Source organism: Jaculus jaculus, chromosome 16 (genome assembly GCF_020740685.1).
Source record: "Jaculus jaculus isolate mJacJac1 chromosome 16, mJacJac1.mat.Y.cur, whole genome shotgun sequence".
NCBI lineage: Eukaryota > Metazoa > Chordata > Mammalia > Rodentia > Dipodidae > Jaculus > Jaculus jaculus.
In genome coordinates, this window is record NC_059117.1 from 69,567,517 (window position 1) to 69,589,773 (window position 22,257).

Consider the following 22,257-nt stretch of genomic DNA (forward strand, 5'->3'; position numbering starts at 1 on the left):
AAGTTTTCCACCTTAAAAGTGTTTCCATTTCACTTGCCACTAAAATTTCTCCCTCAAGAATATTAGAGCAGTATTCTGGGTGTTTATGATTTGTACCTTAATGAAGGCACAACTTGGAAAAACAGTCATTGAACTATAGCAAGCATGTCGTGGCACTGAGACCATATTGAAATTGGAGAGAAATGGGCTAGGGACTGTCTGTAGTCATATCTCAAAATATGGTTTACAGGTCATTTTCTTATTTTGACAAATTTCCAGAAAACGTTTATATTTGAGGCAGGTATTACCAGACCCTTAGAAAAAAATGTATTATTCATAATATAGTAGGCTTAACACATGCTTATGAATTATAGCAGTGCTTAAAATTCATGAATAGTCACATTTTATTCCCACTCTATTCTGTTGAACCAGGTAAGAACGCTTTGATTCTGATCAATAACTATGACAGACAAAATAGCAAACGCTTTCCAAAACGCAAGAGTATAAATTATGTGTGTTTGTGTCATTGGTTGCAGAACTGAACATAAAACTTTAAAATATTGTATCTTGAAACCTAATAATCTATCAGTTATTAAGATAGGAAATGGGCAAGAAGTTATTACTCTGAAATTTAATAATATTGCAATGTGTTTGGCTTATTCTTTTTCTTCTTTCTCAGTGTAAGGAATAGCACTGAGTACGAGGTTTAAGACTCATTCTGTGCAAAGTAAGCTGACTGAAGTAAAAGACCACGTAGGTTTAGTGTCACCTCTAGGTGCTCCTTACCTGATAGTGTAGAATAAAAACATGCTGTGGGAGCTGGAGAGATAGGTCATCAGCTAAAGGCATTTGCTTGCAAAGCCTGACAGCCAGGGTTTGCTTCCCTAGTTCCCACTTAAAGCTATATGCACAAAGTAGAGAATGCATCTTGAATTCATTTGCAGTAGCAGGAGACCCTGGTGTACCTATTGTCTCCCCCTCCCCACCACCTCTTTCTCAAATAAATAAAGAACAAAAATATAAAAACAAATACTGTGTTTATGTGTGTGTATATTTACCTTGTCCTGGAAAGAGATTGACAATGAGTCTAAACAGTATGTGATAAAATTTTTAAAAGTCATAAATGGGCTAAAAGGACAGTCAGGTCAACTCCAGTGTGAGAGTGGAAGTGAGATGTCTCTGCTGTAGGTCTTACTAATGATGTCTTAATGGCAGACCCATGGCCTGGTCATATTGGTAATTCCCCTTACTTCACTGATGTCCTCCCGAGTTGTCCAGGACCTCACACACACTCCTCTCCTTTTCTGCCTTTGCTGCTAAAGTCCAAGCTCGTTGCACTATGAGCAGTTTCTTCACGAGCTGGAGGGAAGAGTGACTGCCAGATGTTGGCGAGACGCGCACTGATATTTCTCAGTGATGGTGACTCGTACTATGTAGCCTCTAGCCTTAAAACCACTGGCACTTATATTGTTGGGAATAAAAACCAGTCTGAAGGTATAACCTAATATGTCTTTACCTTGGAAACGGTGAATAGCACATTGATTGGGCAGTGACTGGCTTGTCTACAATGTTCCCCCTCTTTGGGAGTACCCTAAATATAGCTCCATAAAGCAAGTGAATGCCCTTCAAAGAGGACAGCAAGAAAAAGAAATGAAAACATTTGTTAGCTTAAGGTAGAGGGATTATGGCTTGTTTTTATTTCATCTTTATGATCATTTTAATGTTATTTTAAGTATCTTTGTGATATAAATAAGAGAAAAAATAAAAAAGGTTTATTACTTATCAAGGATTACTGGCCTCTAGGGCATATGGAGTCTTCAGAGATGGAATTCTTATTATACAGACAGTCTTGTTCCATCATTCAGGCAATACTAATCCACTAAGGCATTGTGGGACACACAAACTCCCAGAGAGACACTGTGCTCACAGATCTGTGAGGACCTAAAGAAGAGATTACCTTGATTTGTGTATCGACTCGGTGAGCAGTTTCATTTCAGCTAAAGGACCTGGCTTTAGAAGGAGCTAGAGTTAGATTGAGAGAAGTCATGAGAGTGGAGATGGGTGCAGAGGATCACTACCTCACCATATACCCAACTCTTCCTCTTTCCCTCCTAGCTCCTGCCAGGGTTAAATTAAAGCTTGTGACACCCTCAGCCTGGATGGTGGGTACCAAAGATAGGCAGAGCCAAGCTCCTTCCCCTAGTGGACAGGCGGCGGGCGCTGGCTCCTTGCTTGCCTGCCTTGCTTGCCTTCAGATCGTGATACCAAGTGGAAAGATACTCAGAGCAGGAGACAACATTCACTTGGGTATAAGAGGAAATAGATACCGCAAATATTATCTGGAGCCTGACAGTGAAAATGGTTGTTTGAAACTGAAAGGCTTGTCTGCTGGCTGATGAGGGAACATGTAGGAAGTGATTGTCACAAGGGCATTAAATTATTAATTGAATGATGGATTTGCTGTTTAATGTGTTATTGGGAGATGACCGACACTGTGGAAAGCAGGTTTGCTTGCTTTCTGGCCTCCATGAGGTGAGAAGACATCCTGTGCCACCTTTTTGTTTCCACCCAGCATCGTGCCCAGGACAGTGGAGCCAGCTGAAAATAGACTGAAATTTCTGAAACTGTGAGCCCAGATAAATCTCCCCTTCTTTAAGTTCCTTTTCTTGGGTATTCTGCCAAAGTGTCAAAAATATATATATAGACTCACCCAACGTGACTGGAAAAGAGAGGAGGATCCTACCACAGAAAGCCTGAAACTTTGGACTAGAGTTAAAAGTATATAATCCTTTGAAGTGTGGCTGAGCCAGGTCTGTATTCAATATGCTATTAACACATTCCACCCCCTACTGAAAGCATATAAAACCAAAGTTTTACAGAAAGACTATGTTATACCTTAATTGGTTTTTAAAAACTAAAAGCCAGGAAAAAAAAAAACCTCTCCTGACATGGTGACACACACCTTTAATTCCAGCACTTGGGAGGCAGAGGTAGGAGGAGTGCCATGAGTTCGAGGCTACCTTGAAACTACCTAGTGAATTCCAGGTCAGCCACAGGTTAGAGCAGGATGCTACCTTGAAAACACAAAGAAGAAAACAAGTGGGCTGGAGAGATGGCTTAGCAGTTAAGCGCTTGCCTGTGAAGCCTAAGGACCCCGGTTTGGGGCTCGATTACCCAGAACCCACGTTAACCAGATGCACAAAGGGCCGCACATGTCTGGAGTTCATTTGCAGTGGCTGGAGGCCCTGGTGCTCCCATTCTCTCTCTCTCTCTCTCTCTGACTCTCTCTCTGTCGCTCTTAAATAAGTAAATAACAATAAACAAAAAAAATTTAAAAAAACAAGAAAAAGTGCAACAAAAGTGATGAAAAAGGCAGTGAAAATACTCCAGTGATGTAACAGCCCAGAAATGGTAGCTTTCTCCACAACGGCCATTCTGTCTGCACCCTCTGCCCTCCTTATCCTTCCTTGGCCCTGGCAGGGTGTCTGCTGTGGACTCGGGGCTACATGCAATGTGACCGGCTTGAGACGCACTTCCTGAAATAAGCAGGTAGCTTGATCGTCCGTGTCGGGCTTGTAGATCCATTGTTCTGTGCTGTCTTTCTCCTCCTAAGCACAATGGAAATGAGTTTAGGTTTATAAAATGTTTGAAGAGGCTTTGGGGGGTGGGAAAGTACATTCTGTGTAGATGAGCTGGTAATAATAATAAAATCAGAACTGAATCAGAGATTGATGAAAGAAATTTAGTTTGATTTGCATCAAACAGGCTCAATGCTATGAAGGGCTAGTAAAGTTAAATCTAATTTCTGAAGTTCTTGAACATCCACATTCCCAACTATGGCTTTAATATCATTTTAATGTGGTTTTTTACATATGAATTAATATAATAAATGCCAATGTTGAATAGAATAAGGTCACATTTTACTACTTTGACCAGAAGTGTAATCTTCCAAGATTCAATTTTATTACTATTATAACAGTCATACCAGATAAGGTCACCAATATTTCTTTCCAAGTGATATAATCTATGATGACAGCCTTTATACCAACTTTAGTTTTTATAATTTGGATTTATTCTCTGAAACATGTTGACAAAGATATCCCATGGATATTTCTTGGTCAAATGGCAGCCCAATGAAGATGGTTCCCTATAATTTATAGGGACTTTTTTGAAAATGGGTAAATGGAGTCATTTTCTTAATCATTCCATCCCTTTGCCTATGGACTGGTAAATTCTGTGACATCTTAGTCTCTTCCTTGAAAGAGAAGGAAGGGGAAGGACTTCCTGATGAGTAGAATAATTGCTGTCTTTCTTATTGTCCAGCCAGGAGCCCAGCTTGCATAACTCACTGAAAGAAGAGTTTCTGGTGTATCAGGGAAGGTTGAGTCGGAAGAGCAGTCATTGGCCTTGACCCTGTCATGAAGCACCGCTACATTCCAGTCAGTATCTGCTAGCCCGGCTCCTCTGGGGACAGGCAGGGTACCTGTCTTACAGCATTGGCGTGCAGGGCGTGTGAGGGGTACGGACAGAGGGCTTTGGATGACGTCGGCCCATCGTCAGTGCTCAGCAAGCACAGGCTGATACTGTTATTGTTGCTGTGAATGTTCCCTTGGTTACCACCTCTGGAGACAGTATATTTTCATCCTCTCAGAAAACTGTCACAAAGCTTATTTCTACATTAAAACCCTGTAGTACCCACTGAGGGGTGAAGTTGCAATGCAGTGAAGGATTACTTCTTTATTACAAATAAGTAAAAACTAGTAGCAGATTTCATGACTATAATAATTTTATAATGATAGTAAGAAGTGATTGTGGAGTGAATGATATTCCAGCATATCTGAAGTAACTATAAAGTCATGTGTGTGTGTATGTATGTATATGTGTATATATGTATATATGTGTGTATGTATGTATGTATGTGTGTATATATATATATATATATATATATATATATATATATATTTATAGTATCTGTTCACTACCTTCACTTATTATCTATATTTTTGATTTTAAAAATGTAAAATTTTAGTGTGTTTATAAAAATCAATGCATCCTTCTTTTCAGTCTTACTCATGTGTTCTCTTTCTTCCTCTCCATTTCCATAGTACCTTCAAGTTAAACCTCTGACTTAAGCCTTAAGTCATCTAATAATATTTTTTGCATTAATTCATTGTTTATTTAGGGGTTAGTATATTTTTTAGTAAGTCTTTTTATCGTTTCAACTTGTAGAGCTGGATTTGTTTTTCAAGAATTGTCCATCACTGGTGCTTTCCAATTGCCTTCAAATATAGTCCAAATAGCGTATTCAGTACAGAAAGACCCATTTGTTCCAAGTCAGATAACTAAAGTGGTAGACATGGAACTTGAACCCGCTTGTGGGCACTTTCAGAGCCCATATGTTGGATTCAAATTTATTTTCCTTCTTTCTGTCTGCCTCGCTTGCTTTATTTCTCTCTCTTTCTTTGAGGTAGGGTCTCTAGCTCAGGCTGACATGGAATTTCCTATGTAGTTTGAGGGTGGCTTTGAACTCATGGCAATCCTCCTACCTCTGCCTCCCAAGTGCTGGGATTAAAGGCATGTGCCACCATGCCTGGCTTCGAATTCTCTTTCTATATTTCCTAGTTGATTAGGCTTTTCCTACATTTCCCTGCTTTCTGGGACAGCCACCTTTCCAGGGCTGCGGCTGAAATGTTCCCAGTCTTTCCACTCTCTTGTTTCCACGTGCTGGGTATTATCAGCCGTACAAACCGCCTTTGCCAGTGTGCCATCGGCTGTCCCTGGTGGCCCTCCAAGTTGACAGATGACTGCAGAGTGGTCCAGCCAGCAGGATCAGGGTGAGAAATCCCCTCCCTCGCTGTCTGAGATAAAACGTGTTTTGTGAAAACAGTATTTCTCTGCTTATTCTCACCAAAAACCCCAAGCTGTTCTCACACATGCTGCTGTGAAGACAAATTCCCTCATATTGTTGAGCAAAATGGTAGCCTGAACCTAAGGAGTTCACCCGCAGGAAGAATTCGCCTTTGCAGAGTCACCTGAGGGCAAAACTTGGACCAAGGGATACAGTCCAGGCAGGGTTGTGGTTTTTTGATAAAAAACATCCTCTTGGAGAATGACAGGTATCTTATCTTACTTTCTATTGATTAAAACACAGTAGTATGTTAGCCCATTTCATTTATTAATGGAGCAGTAATTTATTTTAGTAGTTATTTGATCAAACAGTAATTCGCTTGAACAGACATTCACTTAAAGTATACACCCACCTGCCCAACCATCCTGCACCCACGCCCATCACGAATCCAACCATGCCCCCAAGTTCCAGGTCCACGGGGAGACTAAGAAGTTCATGAATCCTCCTCTCATTTGGGTTTGTATCCTATGTAGGAAACAAAAAAGCATCAATGGCTACTATAATTCTAGAACGTCATACAGTACAGATAGAAGGATAGAGATAATGACAGAGGAACACTGCAGGCCAGGTGGCCATGTCAGCTACTGGATGACACAAATTGAGACACCCTGGGCTCCATGATCCAGACGTGAGTAGGACGGAGCCTGCGCTTCTCGGTGCTTCTAGACTCCAGAGCGTAGGCAGGACCTTGACGGTGCAGTGAAGGGCAGGATGCAGACATGGCTTCTTCAATCCCTCCATTGCCTCCAAGTAGGGATGTGGGGCAAGGCTTTTGCTTGTAGACTAAAACTGAAATCGCTGTCCTGTGGAATATGAGTCTTGAAGGGTGTTGATGTTGTCCATTGCACAATCTCCTTCCAGTCCTATTGTGAACATTTGACGGTGGAAGAAACCTTAATAGCCACTTTTGATAACACATGCAAGGGGTATGAGGTTTCGTAGCGTGCACTTCTCAACTATGCTGTTTGGAAAACAATTACATTTTGTCTCTATTTTTTTTTCTTTTTTTTTTTGCTAGATACTAGGCTGGTAGGATTCAATGACACACACACACACACATATGTATGTGTGCATATATATATATATATATATATATATATATATATATATATACACACACACACACACACACACACAGATAGAGAAGGGGTATAGATATAGATATATAGATATAGATATAGATATAGATATAGATATAGATATAGATATAGATATAATTTTTTTTTCCTAGAGACAACTGTGGGTAGCTATGTCTGTTAAGGACATTTCCTTGGTTATTCTTCAGTCTGCTATCTCGTACTGTTACTGAGATGTCTGTTGAGCATAATACAGATTTTTGGCAGAGGCTTTACCTGTGTGGCTCATTTGTCATACATTTTTATTTGTCCTGCCCATTTTTTTAAAGAACAAATTTGAAGTATAAGCACACCTTGTATGGCAACGCGGGACTATAGAGATGAACATTACAGGCTGGAGAGATAGCTTAATGGTTAAGGCACATACTTGCGAAGCCTAAGGACATAGGTTCTATTTTCCAGGCCCCATGTAAGCCACATGCACATGGTGGCACATGCATCTGGAGTTCGTTTGCAGTGGCTAGAGGCCCTGGTGTGCCCATTCTCTCTTTCTCTCTCTCTCTCCTCTCTGTCTCTAATACTCCAATAAATAAATAAATGAAAATAAAATCTTTTAAAAAATGACTATTATAGTTGAAACCATATAAAGTAAGTTCAATAATCAGTCTCAAAATAGAACTATTGTATGACCCTTAAACTGTTATCAAAATATTTAAAACTGCCTTGCTATCATTTGTAAGAGTAAATTAAAATGAGTGAAAATTGTAAAACCAATATTTATTTAGTATGTTGTGATTTCAAAGATTGGGAATACTGGGAACTGGAGTCCTTTATGTCTCTGAAACACTTCCCAAGAGGATTTGGAACAGTACCTGACGTCCATCTTTTCCTCACCTCATGGTGCCGACCAAGAGCCTCCTTGTCATTGTCACTCTCCTTCAAGACTGGGTTCTCTTCCAGCATTTCAGCCTTTGTGAGTTCAATAAGAAATGTGAAATTTTCAAGTATGTGACATTTTTTCCTGGCATCCTTTTCCCCCCAGTACATCTTTCTCTTTTTCACTATCTTCTTTGATTCTTCCTGTCACTAAATTGGACTCACTGGGTTCCTGCTGCCACCCAGGTAGGGGATCTCCCTAGTGGTGGCAGAATCTGTTTTTCCATAGTTAGGTATTTCTTCTGTAACTTCTTTTATTTTATTTTATTTCTAAGGAGAGAGAAAGAGAGAGAGAGTGGAGGAATTTGAATGCACAGGGGCTTGTAGCTGCTACAAACGAACTCCAGATGCTTATGCCACTTTATCTATCTGGTTTTTACATGGGTATGGGGGAATCAAATCTGGGTTGTTAGGCTTTGCAAGCAAGCACCTTAACCAATTAGCCATCTCCCCAGCCCCTGTAACTTTATTCATAGTCACATTTAAAGCTTGTTTCTTTGTTGCATTTTGGATTGGTTGTATGTTTCTGTTTTTTGTTTTGTTTTGACTTTTAGTATTTTACTTTTAGTTATTTGAGAGAAACAGGCAGATAGAGAGAATGGGCATTCCAGGGCCCCCAGGCACTGTAAATAAGACTCCAGAAGCAGGTGCCACCATGTGCGTCTGGCTTAGATGGGTTCTAGGGAATCAAACTTGGGTCTTTAGGTTTTACAGGCAAGCGCCTCAACAGCTAAGCCTTCTCTCCAGCTCTGTTTCTCTGTTGTGATCATCAATTTGGGGTTTATCATTGGGAGACTAGGGACACAGACTTCCTTACTGCTTTACTAGCTGTGGGTGACAAGTTTCAGATGCTCAATGACCAACCACTGACAATTCGAAAGAAGCGATATGTTTGGGTAATGCTCATCACCCACCTCTGGTATCTCTGCAGTGGTTAGTGGACTGAGAAAGAATGACTGATGTCTTCAGTGCACTTCTCAGACAGGTAATTCATGGTAACTGAAATTAACACCATGATGCTGGGGGCATGGCATTGACTAGACTGTGTGAGTGAAGTGTGTCCTTTCAGAGCTATGCGAAGTGAGGACTGACTGTGGTTGTTAGAGGTGAGTTATGAGAAACGTGCACATAATAGCACAAATGTCTAGTTTACCTGGAAACAAATCGGTTAAGGATATACTTCATGCCTCGCTTCAGACTATTTTGTCCAGTTGTGCCACGCTGATGTACAATTAATGACCTCTTTCTACATTCTTTGATTCAATAGCCACCAGTTATGGATTGTTGTGAACTGCAAGGTGTGGTTGAAGTTAAAATTTAAAGTTTAAATTTACTTATTAAATAAGAAATTAAAATGAAATGTGAATTAAGTTTGTCAGTCACACTAGCTGGGGTTCACGTGCTTAGTAGCCCCTGGTAACCCTTTTGGTACTGGACAGCACAGAATACAGAACTGTCCATCATTCCAGAATGTTCCACAGTCACCATTGATCCGTAGGCAATGATATGTATTAGTCAAATTTTTATGGGTTGAGACGCGCCAATTGCATTGCACAACTGCATTGAACTCTATCCTTCATGATTTGAGTTTTTTGAGCTTCCAAATAAGAGTGTCTTCAGTGAGAACCTATGTGTGCATGTGTGTATAGAGACATTACAGATACTGGGAATTCTGTTGCCTGTTGTTTGTGATTGCAGCTTCATGGAGGGCTACTGAGTCATGTATATGAAGTTTATGCTATGCATTTTAGGAATAGATGTGCTGGCTTAAGCAACGTCTACTTTCTTTTAAGTAATGATAGCAAAGATGATGGAGATTATGGTGATGTTGGCAGTGATAGGTAAGTCTGCTTGCCTGAATACTACTGGTTGGCAAAGATGGGCTTTTAATATTGAGTAAAAAGAACCTGTGAGTCAGTTTGGGGTTCATTAGGAGGTGTGATGATAAGAATGTAAAGCTGTGGGATTGTCAGAACATGTTTCACCACACGCACAGTTTTCTCTTTCACTGGACACACTTAAAGCTTTCCTCCACTTTATAGTGTCCTAGTGAAGTTCACACGTTATAGCTTCATGATCAAGGTCACAGTTTAGATCCTTTCCCATTATTGATTCTAGTAATTTAAGTACTAGGCAAACCATACATCACTCTGTGCTATCTAAATAGGCTTCGAACAAGATATTGGGTGAAAAAAGTTGTCAATCCTAAATGCACTTAGGTACTTAAAGGTGTTTCTTTTGCATTTGAGATTTGTTATTGTTAGAAATTCTGTATATTTCATACAATTAGAATTGGAAAGGAGATTAAGTGAAAATAAAAGAACTAATTTCTGGACCCTCCCTGCCAGTGTTGCTTTGGTTTTGATGGGCAAGAAAAATGCAGATCGTTGCCAAAGGAGGAATTGGAGGTGTGGGGCTGAGTGGAAACATAGAGGTGACATTTTCCATGTGAACTGAATGCAGGTAATGAGACAGTATTAAAATTACCATTTCAGGGCTGGAGAGATGGCTTAGCGGTTAAGCGCTTGCCTGTGAAGCCTAAGGACCCCGGTTCGAGGCTCAGTTCCCCAGGTCCCTCGTTAGCCAGATGCACAAGGGGGCGCACGCGTCTGGAGTTCGCCTGCAGAGGCTGGAAGCCCTGGCGCGCCCATTCTCTCTCTCTCCCTCTATCTGTCTTTCTCTCTGTGTCTGTCACTCTCAAATAAATAAATAAATGAAAATTTTAAAAAAAAATTACCATTTCACATAGTTGTACAGAGGATTATGTTGAATAGAAGGAAGCCTCAGAACGCATTTCCATTGACTTTTTGTAAGCAACCAGTAGTTTAGCTTTCACTTTTTGGTATTATTTATTTAGTGGAAGCCTTGATAATCTCCTTATAAAGTAAGTACAAATATCTAACCAGCTTTGTGAAGAAGACAGCAGGCTAAAGGATTTGTGAAGGCAGGCCCAGCTTAGGAGGAGAAGGACTTTCTCGATTGAAATCTTAGATTAATGAATGCATTTTTTTTTTCTGTTACTCTCTTAAAGATGCCAGCGCCTGATGTTATTAATTGGCTTAATTAGGAGAAAAGTTGAAACAAATATTTCTAAAAGGAAAAGTTTTCTTTTCTTTATTCAGATCTTGGAAACTTAATAAATACTGAACTTTATTTGCAAAGAAGTCGCTGTCTTGTGAAATTCCCCTCTCTCTATACTCTGACAATGTAGCTCATTATTGATATTTTTTTCAGCAAGTTGATGCTATGATTCCCAGCCTGCCTGATTAACATATTCTTTACTGCGGCCTACCAAAGATGTCCTTTGATTCCTGTTTTGGAAACATTTGGAAATAATTAACTGCCAAGACTTTTCATTTTTCTTATTCTTTTTTTGTTCTGGTAGAATTTTCTGCATTTTTTGTGGTAAATGATTTAGTCTTTTCTTTAATTTTGAATACATCATGCAGTCATTCTTATATGTCCAGCTGTCTTTTGTTAGAAGAGACATGTCTGAAATTGTTCCCTGCTGGATCAGATTACAATGACTTTAGTGTTAGACCACTGAAAATATCTTTCCTTTGGCTTTTGTGGCGAGCTCATCCTTGTGAATGACATAACACATTGCTCACACAAAGGAACAAACATTACATTTTATTCTTATATTTTCAGAGATGATCTGTAAGATTCCAAGTCAAAATGAATAAAAGCCTGAGACTGAATTTTAAGTGCTTGGGAAGGATGATTTTAGAGTAATTTTATTTCTGGGGGGAGGGGGTCATAGGAATGGAATGCAAGAGGTCACATGTTCTAGTACTGAGCTTTATCCTAAACACTAGATTATTTTGAACGTATGTCTGAGGAAATGAGGTGCTGCTAGCTTAAATCAGTGAGACCTAGTCGGACTCTAAATTTATTTGTGTTACAGATTATAGGAAAGGAGTGAATGTATATGCACAAAAGTGTGCACACACAAGCACACACTAGCATCATTTTACAAATAGTTTAGAAGATTCATGGAAGCCCTAAAGCTCATTATAGATGTAGCTGAGGGAAACTGGCTTTGATTCCACCGAGGAAGTGAGTGCCGTGCAGTGGGAAGGAAAGGTCCGTCTCTTAATGATGAGCTATGTGGGACTTTGCCCCTCCCCCTTCTCGCTGTCCTCCACTACGTCTCTCTCCATCCATGCGGTCCCTCCATTGCGCTCCGGATGGCTCCCTCTCCCACACCTCTCTCTATCTGTTGTCTTATTGCTTCTCCCTTCAATGTACACTTCAAGTTCTAGGCATGTCCTTAGCCCACAACCACGGTCTAGAATTGTTTTGGGGCTCTCACCTGGTCTCCAGTAAGGATATCATGTCCCCAGTGACCTACCTCTTTTATTATTGTTTTCCTTGGATCTTTCTGCTAAGCATGTGAAGTGATCTTCCTAAGAGAAGTCAGGTTTCACTGTATCTCTTCCCTTTCCACTGCTTGAAGGGTTTTAGCAATTTCCTCAACACACATGTAGAATAAGTGTGGCATGTTGACCATGTCTGTCAAAATCCTTCTTTTATTTAGACATTTTTTATGTATTTATTTGAGAGAGAGAGAAAAAGAGGTAGAGAGAGGGGGAGAGAGAATGGGTGTGCCAGGGCATTCAGCCACTGCAAACGAACTCCAAATGCTTGTGTTCCTTTGTGCATCTAGCTTATGTGGATCCTGGGGAGTCGAACCGGGGTCGTTTGGCTTCATAGGCAAATGCCTTAACTGCTAAGCCATCTCTCCAGCCCCAGAGGGTCTCTCTCTCTCTTGTTTGACCCTCTTGCTGAATGGACCATACTCACCACCAACTGAGAAAATTTGGCTTTGAATGTTTTCCCCCCACTCTCCCCCACACAGCCCAGAACGTACATCGTTGGGAAGGAAGAGTTGCCGTCGCCTGTTTTGTTTGTGGTTCTCATCGTCCTTCCTAATCCATGCCAGGTAGCAGTCTTGTAATTAGTTAATGCTACTTGAATGCATATAGGAAAGTCAACGTTCTCAGAAGTGTTTTGGCTTCATCATTCTCTCTAATACTTTTTGGCTTTCTCATTCAAAGGTTTGTTCATAAAAAGTACTCATAGAATGGTTCTTACTATAAGATCTTTTATCATTTATCTTAGGTTGTGCTAAGAAAGAACTGAAGCTTTGAGGGTTAAGTGAGTATTGATTTGGGTTCTTTGAGAAGGAATAATTATCATGATCAAAGTTTTCTCATTTTTTAAAATTTCTTTTGGAATTATATATTTTTGAGCTAAAGTTTCCCTGCAGCCCAGATTGACCTGGAGTTCACATGTAGTCTCAGGCTGACCTGAACTCACAGTGATCCTCCTACTGCCTCCAGAATGCTGGGATTAAAGGCTGTGCCACCATGCCCATCCTCTCTCTTCTTTTTGAAATGAACAGTTTTTCTATCAACATAATAATTTTCATGGGAAAGATTGTATCATTGTCAGTACAAAGCATATAACAGAGCTGTCTTTGGATCATTTCAAGCCGCCTGGAGTCAACGATCTGCCACTGTCCATTTGCAAGTATGAACTTTGTCTTCTGGTGTGTGTGGAAAGGACAATTTGTGTCCTTAGTTTGCTTTAGATCTAGAATATAGAACTAACAGGTCTGTTTTTTTTTTTTTTTTATGTATGGTTAAATGTGTGTCCCTTAATTACTGACATTTAAATAAGTGGAGTCTTGACTCACTCATTAATCCCTTAAGCAACCTAGTTTCTGGAACATTTATAAAGAAAATACCCATCAAAATCTACATTTATTCTTTCACCCACTATTTATTGTAATCCTTGAGTCATCATCTCTTTGAATGACATCAAGAATATCAGTTGTAAATTAATAAAAAATTTAAAAATATGCTGGAAATCCAGGCATGGTGTTGCATGCCTTTAATCCCAGTGCTCAGGAGGCAGAGATAGGTGGATTGCTGTGAATTCACAGCCACCCTGAGACTACATAGTGAATTCCAGGTCACCTTGAGCTAGAGAGCGAAACCCTACCTCCTAAAACCAAAAAGCAAACAAAAAAATCACCCCCAAACAAAATCAGGTCAGAGAGTTGGCTCAGCAGTTAAGACACTTGCCTGCAAAGCCTAGCAACCTAGGTTCGATTCCCCAGCACCCACATAAAGCCACACGAACAAGGTGGCGCATGCATCTGGAGTTCACTTGTGGTAGCTATTAGCCCTGGTGGGTCCATTCTTTCTCTCCCTTCCTCTCTCTCTCTCTTTTTTTTTTTCTCTCTCCCTCTGCTTGTAAATAAATGAATATTTAAAGAATTGTTTATTTTAATTTTATTTGAGAGTGACAGAGAGACAGAGAGAGAGAGAGGGAGAGAGAATGAGCACATCAGGGCCTCCAACCACTGCAAATGAACTCCAGATGCGTGCACCCCCTTGTGCATCTGGTTAACATGGGTCCTGGGGAATTGAGCCAGAACCGGGTTCGTTAGGCTTCACAGGCAAGGGCTTAACCGCCAAGCCATCTCTCCAGCCCAATAAATAATTTTTTAAAGGAATGAATGCCAGTGGAGAGCAGAGCCTGTTAGTACAGGAGAGGTCCTAACGTCAAGGAGCTCGATCCCCTTGTCCTTTTATCTTTCCCTTGGTCTGCACTGCTGCACCTTCTTTGGTCCTCCCGTGTTTATGCCTGCTGCTCTGTGCCTTAAAAGGCACATAGGTATTTCACTGCTTCACCGAATCCACTGCAGCCCTCATAGAAGCAAGAATGTGAAGGGTCTCTTGAGCAGAAAGAGTAAGCCTGAAGTTAGAAGTTCCCGTGCTTTAGTCAGTGAGATGGTGCTTGCAAACCCGGAAGAACGCTGGCCAGAGGGACTTGTCATCTCACTTAATGGTCACACCACTCTGAGAACTTAGGTACACAAGGGTGTTCACATCCCGGTGAGATCAGAGTGTATACTTAGTAGGCTACTACTAAGTTATTTATGTTACATGTATTTTTAATTTTTAAAAAAAAAAATTTATATGTGAACTGGGCGTGATGGCATACACCTTTAATCCCAACACTTTGGGGGCAGAGGTAGGAGGATCACTGTGAGTTCGAGGCCACCCTGATACTACATAGTGAATTTCAGGTCAGCCTGAGCCAGAGTGAGACCCTACCTCAAAAAACCAAAAAAAAATTTTTTTTTTAATTATATATAAGCAGAAAGAGAGACAGAATGAGAGAGAGAGAGAGTTGGCATATCCTTCCACTGTAAACAAACTCCAGATGCATTCACCACTTTGTGCACCTGACTTTATGTGGGTTATTGGAGAATGGAACCTGGGTCATTAGATTTTGCAGGCAAGTGATACCACTGAGGTATCTTTCCAGTCCCGTGTGTGTGTGTGTGTGTGTGTGTGTGTTTGTGTGTGTTTTAAGAGCCCAATAAATCATGAATTCTTGGCATTGCTTTCTGATCTATAGTAAGTTTAAAAGCTTTTTACAACATTTTGGAAATGATTTTTATGCTAAATCATATTATGTGTAGTTTAAAAATAAGCCTTATTAGGGACGAGTCTTAATGTTTTTCAGCTGTTAAATGTACCTTATTTCTGCTATTCCAATATCCCTCCAACTCTTAGCTCCTGAGAGCATTTTCAAAACATTTTTATATTTGGTGTGTTCCATTCCTGTGTTTATATATCATGGACAGACACTGTTGAATGACAGTTAATTTTACTTTCCAGTACTCTCCTAACCAAAATTATCTAAATCCAAGACACTTCTGTCTATCTCTAGGACAATAACAATAATAATAGATTTTCATAATGGTTACCCAGAGACATTGCAAGACCCAGAAATGACTTCTATGTCATTAAGGAAAAGGGAGAGGGAGTCCTTGAGAAAATATTTTTATTGCTTTATAATTGAAGGTTGTCAGCTACTTGGCATGCACACTGATATTCTTCCCTACCTCATGGCAGCCCAAGCTCATCAGTTTCGTTCTCCTTCTCTACTGATCCTGACCACAGCCCCAGAAGTCACCATACTGCTGTAAGCAGCTCCTGGAAGTTGGACAGAGATAGTAAAAAGGCGTTAAAAGAAAACACTCTTCAGCAATAAACTTGCTGTAGTCTCCGTGACAAGGAGAGTGGAGTGTTGTGATGGCCTGTAACCCAGAGCCCAGTGTACGGGGCAGCCACCATGATGCTGCAGGACTGGCCCTGAGAAACAGAGCTTTGCCATCTTCACGCTGGCATCTGGGACTCTGGCACGGGAATGATTGATGTATGTCATTTTTCTCTCCCAGCTCTTTGATCTAAATTCCTAGAGCTTCATTCAGTTGCAAGGGCCCAAGGCCCGATGTTTGACAAGCAGCCCTAATAACTGACAAATCTCATAGGATGTTCTTTGATATTCCATTTCTTTTCTAAAATATTTATTTATTTATTTATTAGAGATAGAGAAAAAGGCAGAGAGAGAGAGAAAGAGAGAGAGAGAAAGAATGGGCACACCAGGGCTTCCAGCCACTGCAAACAAACTCCACATGCATGTACCACCATGTGTGTCTGGCTTATGTGGGTCCTCGGGAATCAAACTTGGTCCTTTGGCTTTGCAGGCAAGTGACTTAGCCACTGAGCCATCCCTCTAGCCCTGACTTTCCATTTCTTAGCACACGTAGTGTAGTAGAATACCTTCTTTCTTTTGTGTCAGTATCATCAATAAAGTATTTACTCAAATTTTACCATCTATTTATTAGATCTCCCTAAGTAGCCAGGGCTAGCCTAGACTTGGGGAACCTCGTTCCTCAGTCACCTGAATCTTACGATTACAGACATGAGGCACCATGTCCAGCTTTCAATTTTTATATAAAGAACAGAAAACTTGGGCTGGAGAGATGGCTTAGCGTTAAGCACTTGCCTGTGAAGCCTAAGGATCCCGGTTCAAGGCCCGATTCCCCACGACCCACATTAGCCAGATGCAGAAGGGGGTGCATGCATCTGGAGTTCGTTAGCAGTGGCTGGAGGCCCTGGCACACCCATTCTCTGTCTGTCTTCTCTCTCTCTGCCTCTTTTTTTCTCTCTGTTTGTCACTCTCAAATAAATAAATAAAAATGAACAAAAATTTAAAAAAAAACAGAAAACTTCTCTAGGCATCATCAGTGCATTTTGGGAAATGATGTGTAGGACTTTTGAAGAATGTCTTGTGGAGCATTTTCCCCGTACAATGTTATTCATGTAATAACTAATAATGTAGTCAGGCAGGCCTGAGAAATGCTGCGTAGTACAGTTCCTTTGAGAAGTTACAAGTGCACATTATTGCATTTCACTATCCTGATGAATACTGAAGAAAGCTGCTCTTCTTCATTATATCTAGTGTGTCTCTATCTCGTTGTCTGCAAGATTTTTTTTCCTATGTAATGTCTAATGATATATTGCAGAACTAATGTTTTGCCATACCTCTGGCAAGCACAGCAGCATGTATTTGGAGAGACATTAAATACCATGGGTAACTATACCCAACGGTGCCAGCCACGATTTGCACTTAAGAGTGAAAGGGTTACTGGCTGTCCCTACCTCATGACAGACATTGTAAGCATTGTTTTTGGTCCCTTCTGACAGTGTTGGTTTCTTTCACATCTGCCTAGTTTAATGGAAGCATATTTTTTCTAAAGATACGCTTGTAGTCCATCAATATAGGAGGATTCCTTTGCCTTGAAAGATTCACAGGAAAGGGCTGAAGCGATGCTTTAGTGGTTAAGGTGCTGGCCTACAAAGCCAAAGGACCCAGGTTCAATTCCCCAAGACCCATGTTAGTCAGATACACAAGGTGGCACATGCATCTGGAGTTTGTTTGCAGTGGCTGGAGGCCCTGGTGTGCCCACTCTTTCTCTTTCCCCTATCTCTCTCCTCTCTCTCCTAAATAAATAAAAATAAAATAGTTTTAAAAATTCATAGGAAAACATACATGGGAAATTTAAGCCAAAGACTGTACTAAAACATACCAGACTGCCTTGATCCATTACTTTAACTTTAGTGAAAACCCCCTGTTTACTTCTGTGCATTTTCACTTTTGAGTACTCAGATTCCTGTGCATGTTTGGAAGGCTGTTCGAGGCCCACCAGCTAGACAGAGATTTCTTGCTTGTCTTCTCCCACGAACACGGTGTGTCTCTGTCTTTGGCCCAGTGGATTTCCCAGAAAAGGTTGCAATAGCATATACGTGACAGAGCTTGCCCTGAGCTGCAGCTACGAGCAGAGCAGAATCAATACGTTGACCACACTGTTCTTCAGTTCACAATTTCTAGGCTCCACCGTTAGCTTAGAGTCAATCTATACCATTGGTGCATATAGTTGAAGATTCCAGGAAGTAACTCTTCAATGGGTTACTGAAATGCTCATGTTAACGGACAGTGGAGAAAAGTGAGACCCAAACTAGCTATATGGTGGAGTTCATCATGTCAACATCTTATGTAATAATAGTGGAGTAGGGCTGGAGAGATGGCTTAGTAGTTCAGGTACTTTCCTGAGAAGCCTAAGGACCTTGGTGCAGTTCCCCTGCACCCATGTAAGCCAGGTACACAAGAGGGCACATGCATCTGGAGATCATTTACAGTGGCTAAAAGCCCTGGTGTGTCCATTCTTTCTTTCTCTTTCTCTGTCTCTGTCATAAATAAATAAATAAATATATTTTTAAAATACTGGGGTAATAATTGTGTCGTTCCAGTATAAAAATATAGCCAGTGCCTTTTTCATGAAGAGGAGATTTCCTCCTTTGATTCAGTGTTCTGAAACTGTTACTTCAATTGAATAAATGATTTCTTCTCTATAAAAGCCTATTCCTCTTTCAAGTAAAAGAACATACAGGATTGCCTTAAATATCTCTAAGAAGCCTTTGCAGATGACACACCTATAATGCCAGCTACTCAGAAAGCCAAGGATTGCATGTTCAAGGCCAGCCTGAGCAACTTAGCAAGACTGTGTCATAAAATAAAATTATGCACAGGCTGGAAGTGAAGGTTTGTGGTAACTTGCCTGCCTAGCATTCATGAGGCAAGAGAAGAGTGAGACAGAGACAAAGAGAGAGAGAGAGAGGAAGATGAGATGGAAGAGGGAAGGGAAGAGGATGGGAAGAGAAGAGAGGAGAGGAGGAAGGAGAGGGAGGGCAGGAGCAAAAGGGAGGAAGAAAGGGAGAGAAGGGCATGCAAAGATTGAATTTTCTTGTGAGTTAGTATTTTTAGAGCTAATGATAAATTGTATAGGATCTGTAGATGCTTGCTCTACAACCTAGAAAAATTTTTGTTTCTCTTCAACTACATAAGGTTCTATGGTAGAAAAGAATGCAGATGTTTTTATTAGTGCCAAAGAAAAATTCTGTGTCACATTATTTAATACCTCCTTACTCCATATCCAGATGATACATGCAAATCAGTCTCATCCATATCAATGATATTAGGAATTTTAAGGTTTAGATTTCTATAATAGACTGGATAGAGAAAAACAAATGCAGGCCAGTTTGAACAGTTCTGAAAATGATATTCTGCTGTCCTGTTTAATTTTCTCAATTAATAAATTTCTATTTCTCTATTATAACAGTCAGTTTAAATATATTTTCTCTGTAGATGCTTTAAGTTTTTTGAAAACACTCATTGTTATCCCTGGTGAGCAAATTCCAAGCTTAACAAATTGATTCTGAATTAAGATGCAGCATCAGAATTAAAATGTGTTTTAACTGGGCACAGTCTCTCATTTTTACAGCCTTTTATTTCGGTAACTCCTCCAGACCTTTGTAACTATTTTTCTGGTTCAAGAGGCAGTATACGAGGCCACAGGCATGGCACGTGAGTCTTGAGCTCAATGCCCACTGTGATTGGTGGTAATTGCCTTAAGGCTGCTGCTGGCCAGGATTTCTGGGACTGATTTGAGGAGAGAATTCTGTTGTTGATTATTGTTGTCTTCCATGGATTCTTAACAAAGGATTGGTGATAGGAATATATGTTCATATGAATATACATTGTGACAATATTGTACAAGTGAACTGTCAAAATGATTTCACCTAAATGATTTGGTGCTAAGTCTGTTCAACTTTCTATGACACACATTACTATTAGTAACAGAAGTATGTGCAGTGTGACCTGGGGTTTGGTGTACAAAGGGCAGAACAATTCTGTCAGCTTGATTTAATGCTCTATCTATTTTCACTCACTAGCCTTTGGGTCAGGCTAGTTGTTACTGTCAGAGAAGCAAAACAGACTGATTTTTTAAAACATATTTTTATATTTATTTGTTTGAGAGAGAAATAAGCAGATAAATGAGAGAAAGAGAGAGAGGGAGAGCATGCCAGGGTTTCCAGCCACTACAAACTCCAGATGCACGCACCCCCCTTTACATCTGATTTATATGGGTTCTGGGGAATCAAACCTGGGTGTCCTTTGACTTTGCAGGCAAGCACCTTAACCACCAAGCAATCTGTCCATCCAATGACTGATATTTTTTATAGCATTGATGAAAAGAAAAATTTCTGTGTGGGCTGGGGAGATGGCTCAGTGGATAAGGCACTTGTCACACCAAAGTGAGGGCATGCCAACCTGCCGGCTATCCCACCCCTTGGCAGGTGGAGACGGGGGATCCATGGGTAAGTTTACTAGTTTGAATAATCAAATCAGCAAGCTCTGGGTTCAAGTGAGAGACCCTGCCTCAGAAAATGAAACAGAAAGTGATTAAAAGACACCTGACGACAACCTCTGGCCTCTACGTGTACTCCTCCCCCCTACACACACACTGAGAAAAACTTGGGCTGGAGAGATGGCTTTGCAGTTTAAGGTACTGGGTGGCAAAGCCAAAGGACCCAGGTTCGGTTCCCCAGTACCAATGTAAAGCCAGATGTACAAGGTGGCGCATGTGTCTGGAGTTCATTCGCAGTCGCTGGAGGCCCTGGTGTGCCCATTCTCTGTCTGCCTCTCTCTCTCAAATAAATAAGACATAAATTTATAAATAAAATATTTTCAAAAAATCTTTTATGGGCCACTGATGTTGCTAAATTTGTATTATCTTCCAAGTAATCAGGTTCATTCTACCTGTTATCACAGTTAGGAATTATTCAAATCAAGTTCCGTTCCCTCCCCACAACTAGTTGCTCTGTGAAGCCATAGCTTTCTATGGGTGTTGTTGGGACCTTGTCATTCCACTGTGGTTTGAAGTCAGGGCCTAAGGGAGGGTGTGAATAAAGAGATGGCAGGTGAAGATGATAGGGAACTGTCTCTCTTGACAGAGAAAAAGCAAGTCTGTGGGAGTGGAGGCTGCCAATCTGCTTCAAGAAAGTGCAAGGAAATTCTTCATTTCTAAGTAGTTCATTGACCCTTGTAATAAAACAGCCCCTCCTGAGTAGGCTAATTATCTTTTTAAGTACAGGAAGCACTACGGAGGTGAGCCTCCCTTCTCTCTGGAACAGTGACTGGGACAAAACAAAAGTTCCTCTTCCTAGGTCACCGTGGATCTAATTCCTTGATGATGGGCAAAAGTAATCGATTAACCCCTTTCTTTTGCCCACCTCGTATATGGAAATTAGGCCTGCCCTGCCAAGCTCACTGGGCTTTCCCTGGGGGCTGAGTTCTGTCAACAGTGTGGTCGGTGGTGGGTTAAAGCACTTGATATTCTGCTGAGATGAGCAATTGCAGGTTTGTGGTTTTATTAGGGACTTTTTCCCGCTTAGCTCCAGGCACAAGTACACTTTCTTAAAACAATAAGGAAAAAGGAGGGAAATAAAAAAACAGGAAAAAAAAAAAATCCCTGAAGAGTCTTTATTCTCCCTCCTGCCTGCATCTAGAAATTAAACAAATAGCATAGTCTTTGTATAGATACACACAGACTGCCCTTCTAGTGATGGATTCACCTTCAGTTCCCAGGTACGCAATGGCTGGAAATTGTTGCAGCCTAACCACGCTGCTTTTCCCGTACATCACAGCATTGTATCAACGCCATGCGATATTTAACACTTTATTTTAAAATAGACTGTGTTCTATGATCTTACCCATCCTCAGGCTTGGGTTTAATGGAGGGTATGGTAAACTATGGTGTCCAATAGGCTAGCAGTATTGTGCGAATTTATGAGAGGTATTTTGGCTTATAATGGATTTTTTGCAATATAATCCCTTCATAAGTTTAAAGAGCACCTGCATACATATACACACACACACACACACACACACACACACACACGTATATATATTCACACAGTGACCGATCTATACATATGTGTATACATGCACCTGCAATTAGTTCAAATACAAGAGGGAACCAGAACGCGGATGATGTAACAGGCAACTAACTTGCTGCCACAGGTGATCAGATTTCAGCCTTTTTCTCTGCACCTTGGTGTTTGCTCAGTCTAATGACGTAAATAGGCG

The 22,257-nt window shown here is 40.7% G+C and overlaps 1 protein-coding gene across 4 annotated transcripts in view; it reads left to right on the plus strand.

The window, feature by feature from the left end:
- Nucleotides 1-22,257, plus strand: part of Fhit (fragile histidine triad diadenosine triphosphatase) — a 1,635,415-nt gene that overhangs the window by 1,285,909 nt on the left and 327,249 nt on the right. The window lies entirely within an intron of this gene.